Source organism: Gasterosteus aculeatus, chromosome 4 (genome assembly GCF_964276395.1).
Source record: "Gasterosteus aculeatus chromosome 4, fGasAcu3.hap1.1, whole genome shotgun sequence".
Classification (NCBI taxonomy): domain Eukaryota; kingdom Metazoa; phylum Chordata; class Actinopteri; order Perciformes; family Gasterosteidae; genus Gasterosteus; species Gasterosteus aculeatus.
In genome coordinates, this window is record NC_135691.1 from 612,501 (window position 1) to 622,495 (window position 9,995).

At 48.3% G+C, this 9,995-nt stretch overlaps 1 long non-coding RNA gene across 1 annotated transcript; it reads left to right on the forward strand.

The window, feature by feature from the left end:
• The first annotated feature begins 532 nt into the window (after positions 1-532).
• LOC120816905 (uncharacterized) lies at positions 533-6,618 on the forward strand. Its single transcript, XR_013467326.1, has 4 exons — positions 533-1,058; positions 3,775-3,821; positions 4,059-4,194; positions 4,298-6,618. It is a non-coding gene; the product is annotated as an uncharacterized LOC120816905 (long non-coding RNA).
• Positions 6,619-9,995: the final 3,377 nt, after the last annotated feature.

Sequence of the window (9,995 nt, forward strand, 5' to 3'; positions counted from 1 at the left end):
TGAATGGACCTGCTGGTGGACGTGATGGTGGACTGGTTGAATGGACCTGCTGGTGGACGTGATGGTGGACTGGTTGAATGGACCTGCTGGTGGACGTGACGGTGGACTGGTTGAATGGACCTGCTGGTGGACGTGATGGTGGACTGGTTGAATGGACCTGCTGGTGGACGTGATGGTGGACTGGTTGAATGGACCTGCTGGTGGACTAAAATGTCCTCACGAGAAGAACATTGATGCACGTCGGTTCACTTCAGAAAGAGTTTCATGAGGACATTTATTCAGATTTAATGGAGAAGCACTTAGTTGCAATGCAAACTCCACTGGGCATCTGCAATAAAAAAGTAATGAATACGAGAGAATGCAATAATAAGAGATGAAGTTTAAGGACGAAGTTGAAACCCAGTAAGATGAATTCACGTTTGGAAAATTGAGTTTTAGAACTCCAGCTGAACATTGAGGCTCGCTGGCCAAACTCTAGAAACTGGATTTGAATTGTTGTTAAAATTGTTAAAACTTTTAGCTTCAAAATGAATTCCAGTTTTAAAGATGATGGAATCTCTAACATTGTTCTCAGGGATCAATCCAGCGACCTCATGGTCAGAGAACGACCTGCTCCTCCCCATGTTCATGCTGAAGGACCTCAGACTCGGTCGCCACGGAGACCAATCGTTGATATGCAAATGTGGCCCCTAATTGCTGCAGCAGATTGTGTCCTGATAGAATCACGGCTGTCAGGTCATTAGGCTCAGATTCTGCCTCCGTCTCAGGGACCCTCCTCGCTCCTCAATCCGTCTTAACGAGCAAGAAGAGCCCAGATGGAGCAGATAGCTGGCGTGTGTGTGCGTGTGTGTGTGTGTGTGTGTGTGTGTGTGTGTGTGTGTGTGTGTGTGCGCATTCACAGATTAATACTCCTCCCCCTGGAGGGAGGAGTTGGGCGGAGCAACGACGGAGGCTTTAATCGGACACGTCGAGACGAAGCAGGAACAGGAAGTAGAGCCCTGAGAAGGACGTCTTCTTCTTCTGCTGTGGACATCAGATAAGTGCTGCGAGACAAAAAGGTGCATTATATAATAATTATATAAGGGAATTGAAATAGTTTGATTTCTAAACATGGCGTACAGAGGATGTTTTGTTACCTGTAGGTTGCTGGTGTTCGTTTGAAATGTGGCTTGTTGGTAGAGAAGCAATAGAGAATACACAGAGTCCCTGAAGATGAACAATACCGCCTGGATCCACGGACTCTTCTTCTGGCTCCGGTTAAACTGGAGTGTTCAGTGAGAGCAGCCGTCCTCCAGAGGTGTTTGACCCGAGCACACAACGCTGAACTGTGTGTGTGTGTGTCTGTGTGTGTGTGTGAGAGAGAAAGGAGGCCTGCAGAGAAACGATGAGTCAACAAGCAGCTCTCATAACAAAGCTGTTCCTCTCTGATCATCTCTGTTCTCATGGAGGAGACTCTCCTGTCTCCATGACTGATGGTATCACAAACATTCATACCAACGTTCTTCTCTCAAAATCACATGGAGACCTGGAGAACCGGGCAATCTGGTTCAGGTCCTCTCAGCAGAAGCTGCTGCGGGTCTGATGAGATGAGGCTCCTCATTCGAGCGGTTTCTCCTCAAACGTTCTAATTAAACTGTTAATAAAGCCGAAGGTGACTAAACACTGTTCACATATTTGCGTGTGAATGGGAAAAAGGTTTTGGCGGACTCACTTGGCGCTGAATTGAATGAGTTGATTACTGTCACGCACACTTCTCAAAGTGTTTGCAGAAGTAAGAAGGCATCGAGCTGTTTCTCCTCGGCAGCTTCCCACCGGGGCTCTAATGGCCTGAACGAGAGGTCACGTTGGGTGGAACTTTGTTTTGCAGAGTGTGAGACTGAACGGCCGCCGCTGCTCCGCCCGGCGCTCTCCGGAACATTACAGCCCCGCGGCGGTCCATTAGTGCTCCTCCGTCATGTTTAAGAGCGAGAGGTAGGAGTTGCACATTAGCTGAAAGCTAACTCAAATAATGTACATGTGCAGGATTTAACCTTTGGCCCCGCGTTGGCGCGCCCACGCGGGGCCCAGCGGAGCCGCCGGCCGCTGACGCGCTGGGAGGGAGCGCGAGTATCAAAACAAATGAGTCAGCGAGCGGCCGGGGAGCAGGCGCCGTGAGCAGCTTTCTAATGACGGCTAATATTAGCATAACCTAATATGCTTGTTGATCAAGGGTAAACTTTGGGGGGAGGGCATGTTAGGTGCAGAATAAACAAAAGCAGCTGCTCGGAGGGAGGGGGGGGGGGGGGGCGAAGACGCCGAGGCCGTCCTTAACGTGGGCTGAGCTCGCCGCGTGGATCGCAGGCAATCTGTCGCTCCTCCACCGCGGTGCGCTCGCAGGCTGCCGCCGCATGCAGGCTGGGGGGGCAGTTACAACCGTGGCATTAATATATTTATTTGGGGCCCCCTCCCCCCAAATGAATCATTTCTTTTCTTTGTTTCTTCTTTCCCTCCGGTGCCCCCCCCCCCTCTCCCCCCGGCAGTTGATTGCACGGAACCCCTCAGTGCTTTCTGCCCGCTCGCCCTTTAAATATTATATGAAGACTTAAGTAACAATTGTTGTTCTTTTCTCCATCAGCTATTCATGGCGGCTAAGTGAGGGGCGCCGTGGGAGGGACGTGGGGGAGGGACCCCCGCCGGGGACCTGTTTGGGAAGTAAAAGCAAACACTGCGAAAATGAAGCGTGTGTTTTAATCTCAACTTGTGGAGGAACGTTCCCCCGTGCAGCTCGGTTCAAACCGTCGTAACTTCATCTAAACGATGACCACGTGTGCGTTTGAACATAAAAAAGAACACAATCCATCACTATGAACTATTATATTGCATATTGTTGTCATGGATACTGTGAGGGGACATTTTAATTCAGAGGGTCGATATTTTGTGGATCTGAATCATTACTATTCTTTAACTTCAACAAAAGCTCTTTCCTCTTACCTTTCAAAATAAAAGCTTTGGATATGTTTTCACATCACCAACGTTAACCCTGTCAGAGGAGGTGGAAGTTTTAATTCCCCTTAATGCAGGAGCATAGAATCCTTTAATTACACTTCATGGAGTAAGCAAAATGAAAATAGATACAAATATATGAAATGCTTCCTGCAAAACACAAGTTACTGTAAAAAGGTGAAGAGCAGAACTTAGGAAGCCTTTTTCTCTTGTTTTATTGAAATAAGCATTATGACTCACTGAGTAATAAACGGAATATATGGCCAACATGCATCTCCTTTTGCAGTGCTTATGGTATAAATACATAAACCAGAAGCGTCATTACTCTCTCTCAGTGTATGTAGACACACACACACACACACACACACACAGTGCAGTCTAATAAGTCAAACTGCAGGCCAAGCAGGCAGCGCATGAATACCCAACGCAGCCTAATTGATTACCTAATTTATGCAATAACCAGTACTTCTTAATTATAGTTATTTATCGTCCAAATGTTTATGCTGCTCGGCTGATTCATGGGTGGCGTGAAGGGTCAGACTCAGCAGACCCTTCTCGTAGCTCTTCATCATCGCTGCTGCTGCAGCAGAGAGGGAGCGTCAGGGAGGAGCAACGTGGATGTGAGAAAATCACAGGTTGTTTGTGCTTGAAGGAACCACAGGCAGACCTTCTTCAGATGGTTAGAGGTTCCTCAGGTTCTCTGCAGCTCTTTGACGGCTCCTTGTCCGACTGACACCAAGCTGATGGTTATCATGCAAAGTCCTCCCGTATTAAAACTCACTTTTCCAACAGGTGCTGCTGGAACCAATCAGCTCCCCGACACTCCGCATGCTGACAGGGTGAGATTTGCGCGGCGTTAACTACCCATAACACCCGGCTAACGCTGCGTGGATGTGTTGATGATGGCGCACAGTCTGAGAAATTATTTTTGGATTCAAAATCCTTTGACAATTCTGGCAACCTTAAGAGCAAACATGTAGTTTAACTTTATTGTTCAGTAAAATGAGAACAAGTGAAACTGTTATTAAAAGTATTTACCATTTTCTTTTTTCTACATGAAAATACTGGATCAACAGTAGATGTGAAACCGTTGGCGTGTGAGTTGCCTGCCGAGGGACGGGTGCCACAGCGTGCTGCCAAACGCTGTAAATGCACAACTCTTGTAGCGGCATTAAACATGCAGCGACGCGGCGCGTGACAGCGAGGCGCCGGGTGAGCTGGAGGCCGCCTACACACACGACAGGAAGTTACCCAGATCCCGCCGCGGCGGCAGGATGATGCCGCGCATTTCTCACAGGCGTCGTGTTACCCGCAGACTCCGCCGACCTCTGACCTGCTGCAGAGAGAAACCGCTCCGGAGTTCAACCGCGGCTGCCACTTTCAATCCTCCCCGGTCCTCCCAGAATGCCGTTCTGCACGTTGATGCAGCTGCCGGAGCACCGGCGGCTGATGAGCGGTGACGGGACGCGTGGCCAAGACCTCAAGCAGGACGGACGGAGCGAGGGGGGCGGCGGCTGAGTCGACCCGGGGCGGCCCGCCGAGGCTCTGGGGGGGCGTGTCAAAGTTGACCAAGATCAATCAATCTATCAATCAATGTTCTATTGTTTCTGCTCCTTTCTGAGGAAATCAATCAGTCAGCACATGGATCTGGTGAACCAATGATTGATTAGTGAAGTTGGAGACAACAGCTTTTCCCTTTTACTCATTTCTAAGCTAGCCGGTAGCTAATTGTCGTTAGCTGCGTCCATGTTTTCATGGCCTTAAATTCAGAGTTCCATTCCGATCTGCTCTGACTGTCGTATTTATGCATCATAAATCAATGCAGTGGGTGGATTTATGCTCAAACCTGGTTGCAAAAGACAGTAACTGAGGATGTTTATGTAAATAACTACTCATGAATGCATAAGCAGAGAAGATCATCACTTCAAGCGACACCTTTCCCATCACACAGACACTGGTCCACTTGGTGATGAATACCGATCAGCTGAGACACAAGAGCTAAAGCTGGCGAGGACTCTAATTAGTTTCGTTAGGACATCAAAGTAATCCAGTTTAAGCAACGAGGTGGCTCATGTATCAAGTCAGTGAACCACCTTCCACATTTCACTGCACTTCACACCCTGAGCTGATCTCTGGACTTTGTGCGCTGGAGTTGTTTGGTTATTGGGTCTTTTGGCGGCTTTGTGCCCGCTCAGCAGTCGTATGTTTGTGCTCAGATCGGCTCCCTGGCTCGTGATTAGCGAAGTCACAGATCTGCTGAGCGTGCTCTTTCTCTAATGGGCTGGCAGTGGCTTCAGACCCGGACGACCACCTCGTTCACAGAGGTGACGAATCTCTCGCTTCTCATCGCCGGCCGCCGAATGCCGACGTCTGCGCACGCTTTCTTCTGCCAGTTTGACAGCGAATCGCTGAGGCGCTTTCAGACCATCGAAGGGAAACTGGAGGCGAGTCAAAAAGGAGGAGAAGCGGAAGCAGGATGCTGTTGGCGAGCGCCGCAGGCCTTCATTTCCCCGTATCAGCGGCAGGTAGTTGGAGATCCCGATGAAAAAGGGACTTCTTTTGGGTGATGTGACACGTTTGATGAATGAAGAGACAAAGCTTCTCTCTGCTCCATAAAACAAAAAGCGCTGGAGGTGTGAGCCAGCGTCAGCTCGCCGTCTGTTCCCCTCCGAGGGCTCAGCGACACCAATTAACTCCCAAACAGCGGTAATCAGGGGACCTGTAAGATAGCACACAAATTCAATTAGAGCGTCCCCGACCATATGTCAATATGCGTCGTCTTCAAAGTCTCTTTTCCGTGAGCTGGTGACACAAAACGCAGAGGAAGCAATCAATAAGAGGCGCGCTACCAAAGAGAGGAATCCTCTCCGCTTGCTTCATCTCAAAGCTGCACGGTTCAGCTTTTTAATTCATTACACAATATTTCTACCCGCCTTCGGATTGATTGACAGGTTCTTAAACATCGGGGGACGTCAGATTGAATCCCGCGTTGGGCCCTGAGGTGTCTCCGTGCCGCCCCGCCGGCGCCAGCAGGGACATAAATCGATGAGCGAAGTAAGACGGCGCTGCCAGAGGAGTCCTCCTGCGCCTAATTGCCTCAGTTTGTCATTGTGAAAAACACACACGGTGACGTGGGGGGGGGCAAAGGCCAGCGCAGGAACCTGACACACCGTGACCCCCGAGAGCAGGACGGTGCCACTCAGGCTGCCGGGCCACCGCCTTCGGCCAATGGGATCGGCTGAAAGGGAACGACCTCGTGTCTCTGGTTGTTCTTATTAGCCGGCGTCTTCGGGAGGAGGAAGAGTAACGACGTCCGGTCCTCCAGTCAGCGACGTTCTGTCGATGTGGCCCCCAGACGGGTGAACTCAATGACAGAAAAAGTGTTTCACAACGAATGAAAAATGTGTCTTACTTTGGGGGATAATAAGGAGTAGTAGTCTGGGTCGGTCACACAAACACAGGACTGTCACTTAGCAGAGCGCTGTGCTCGTTCTGGATGTTGTGTAAGCGGAGCTTGTTTTACACAAGAAATGCTTCGTTTCTATGATGTAATAACATTCATTTGATGACATACGTTTGATGTATGTTTCACATGAACCATAACGCAGAAAATAAATATTACATTTTTTTTTTCAATTCATTTTTTTTGTATAGCCCAAAATCGCAAATGACAAATCTACACGTCTGTACGACATCCTCTGTCCCGAAAACCTCACATGACACAGGAAAAACCCAAACAATGAAAAACCCTTCCAGGGGGGAAAAAGGAACCTCAGTGAGAACGTCAGAGGAGGATCCGTCTCCTGATGGACAGACTGCAATGATGTCATGTGTACAGAATAAACAATGAACCACCATCACATAGAACCACCATCACATAGAACCACCATCAGACAGAACCACCATCACGTAGAACCGCCATCAGATAGAACCACCATCAGACAAAACCACCATCACATACAACCACCATCATATAGAACCACCATCAGATAGAACCACCATCAGACAGAACCACTATCACATAGAACCACTATCAAATAGAACCACCATCACATAGAACCACCATCAGATAGAACCACCATCAGGCAGGACCACCATCACATAGAACCACCATCACATAGAACCACCATCAAATACAACCACCATCAGATAGAACCACCATCAGGCAGGACCACCATCACATAGAACCACCATCAGGCAGGACCACCATCACATAGAACCACCATCACATAGAACCACCATCAAATAGAACCACCATCAGGCACGACCACCATCACATAGAACCACCATCACATAGAACCACCATCAAATAGAACCACCATCAGACAGAACCACCATCACATAGAACCACTATCAAATAGAACCACCACAAGATAGAACCACCATCAGGCAGGACCACCATCACATAGAACCACCATCACATAGAACCACCATCAAATAGAACCACCATCAGGCACGACCACCATCACATAGAACCACCAACACATAGAACCACCATCAAATAGAACCACCATCAGATAGAACCACCATCAGATAGAACCACCATCAAATAGAACCACCATCACATAGAACCACCATCAGATAGAAGCACCATCAGATAGAACCGCAATCCAACAGAACCACTATCAGATAGAACCACCATCAAATAGAACCACCATCAGACAGAACCACCATCACATAGAACCACTATCAAATAGAACCACCATCAGATAGAACCACCATCAGGCAGGACCACCATCACATAGAACCACCATCACATAGAACCACCATCAAATAGAACCACCATCAGGCACGACCACCATCACATAGAACCACCAACACATAGAACCACCATCAAATAGAACCACCATCAGATAGAACCACCATCAGATAGAACCACCATCAAATAGAACCACCATCACATAGAACCACCATCAGATAGAAGCACCCTCAGATAGAACCGCAATCCAATAGAACCACTATCAGATAGAACCACCATCACATAGAACCACCATCAGCAGGTGTCAGGACCAGGGTTCAGAAGGAACTATGATCTACAGAGACCTGCTAGGGGAGAAAGAACAAAATAACTATATAAATACATTTATTAAACCTATTTTGGTGACCAAACGCTTTGCACCCTGATGTACGCTGGGGATATTTGTAATATCAGCCGGCTTGGAAGCCAACTAGTTAAAACTTTACTTGTGTTTGTGGAAGCGCACAACCAGAAGACTTGGGGAGAGTCTCTGTGTTATAAACTGTTATCTCTTCCATCTGCTCATTGTGGAAACGCCAAGGAACCCTCCAGTGGGTGGTGTGTCATAGTGGGAGGACGGAGATCTGATGAAGAAGGAAGTAACATGTTAAACTACAGGCATACTGTCTATGTAGTAACCTCACTTGTTATTTCTCTCGTTTTTATTTAGTTTTAGATTTTACGTGCAGCTACTAGAAGATGTGCAGGACCTTGAGACTATTGGAAGTACTCCATCAGACAAAGCGCTCTATAATGAAGACCGGTCCTGCCATTATGTCCCAGAGTTCCTAGCGGTCTTCGTCTGGGGTTCCTCGGTGACTTTGTGAGGCTAATGGCCCTGGTGAGGATGGACTTGCTAATTTGCTAATGGCTTCTTCTTCTTCCTGCGGGCCATGAGATCATCAGGGTGATGTACACCCCTCTGATCACTATCGCTCTGCTAATGCCCTCGGAAACGAGGAACACTCTTTCAATCCCATGACGGGTCCCCGAGCTCAGCGTTCAATACCGCGTCGCTCAGCGTCCCGCTCTGCGCTCTTTGCAGATGGAGGTGGGGGCTCACATCCTTCTGGGGGCGACGTGAGTCATCCTGAGTCATGTGTTCTCTGGCCAGAGGAGCTGTGGAAGTCATTGCAGAGCTTCTGCTTCTCTTATGACTCATATGAGCAGCTTATTGATGTCTATTAAGAAAAAGAAAGAAGCCTCCATTTACCGGAGCAACTGGAGGTTCAATGTCTCCATCGAGGAGGCTACAACACGCCGAGAGGAGGAGGAGCATCCAACCGACGACTTGTGATTACAAAAAGAACAGCCTCTCTTCTTCCTGAGCCCGATGTTCCCCCTTCAGCAAGGACTATCTCAACAATTTCCTTTGTAGAAAACATCCGCATCAAAAAGAAGTGTTGAATAAATCAGCAAAGAAAACGGAAAAATAAGAATTCAAACGAATATCTTCACATCAGAAAACTGGATGGAATCTAAACATCTGGATAGAAGGAAGAATGCAGCATTACTTCATAGGTTGTTTCTCCTGTGACTGACTGTTTATCCTCTGACAGACTGTTTCTCCTCTGACTGGCTGTTTCTCCTCTCACAGACTGTTTCTCCTCTGACAGACTGTTTCTCCTCTGACTGGCTGTTTCTCCTCTGACAGACTGTTTCTCCTCTGACTGGCTGTCTCCTCTGACAGACTGTTTCTCCTCTCACAGACTGTTTCTCCTCTTACTGGCTGTCTCCTCTGACAGACTGTTTCTCCTCTGACTGGCTGTTTCTCCTCTCACAGACTGGCTGTTTCTCCTCTCACAGACTGTTTCTCCTCTCACAGACTGTTTCTCCTCTGACAGACTGTTTCTCCTCTGACTGACTGTTCCTCTTCTCACAGACTGTTTCTCCTCTCACTGGCTGTTTCTCCTCTGACTGACTATTTCTCCTCTCACAGACTGTTTCTCCTCAGACTAACTTTTTCTCCTCTGACTGGCTGTTTCTCCTCTGACAGACTGTTTCTCCTCTCACAGACTGTTTCTCCTCTGACTGGCTGTCTCCTCTGACAGACTGTTTCTCCTCTGACTGGCTGTTTCTCCTCTCACAGACTGGCTGTTTCTCCTCTCACAGACTGTTTCTCCTCTCACAGACTGTTTCTCCTCTGACAGACTGTTTCTCCTCTGACTGACTGTTCCTCTTCTCACAGACTGTTTCTCCTCTCACTGGCTGTTTTTCCTCTGACTGGCTGTTTCTCCCGTCCTGTTAGCTCCTTTCCGTACCCGCGCGTCACTAA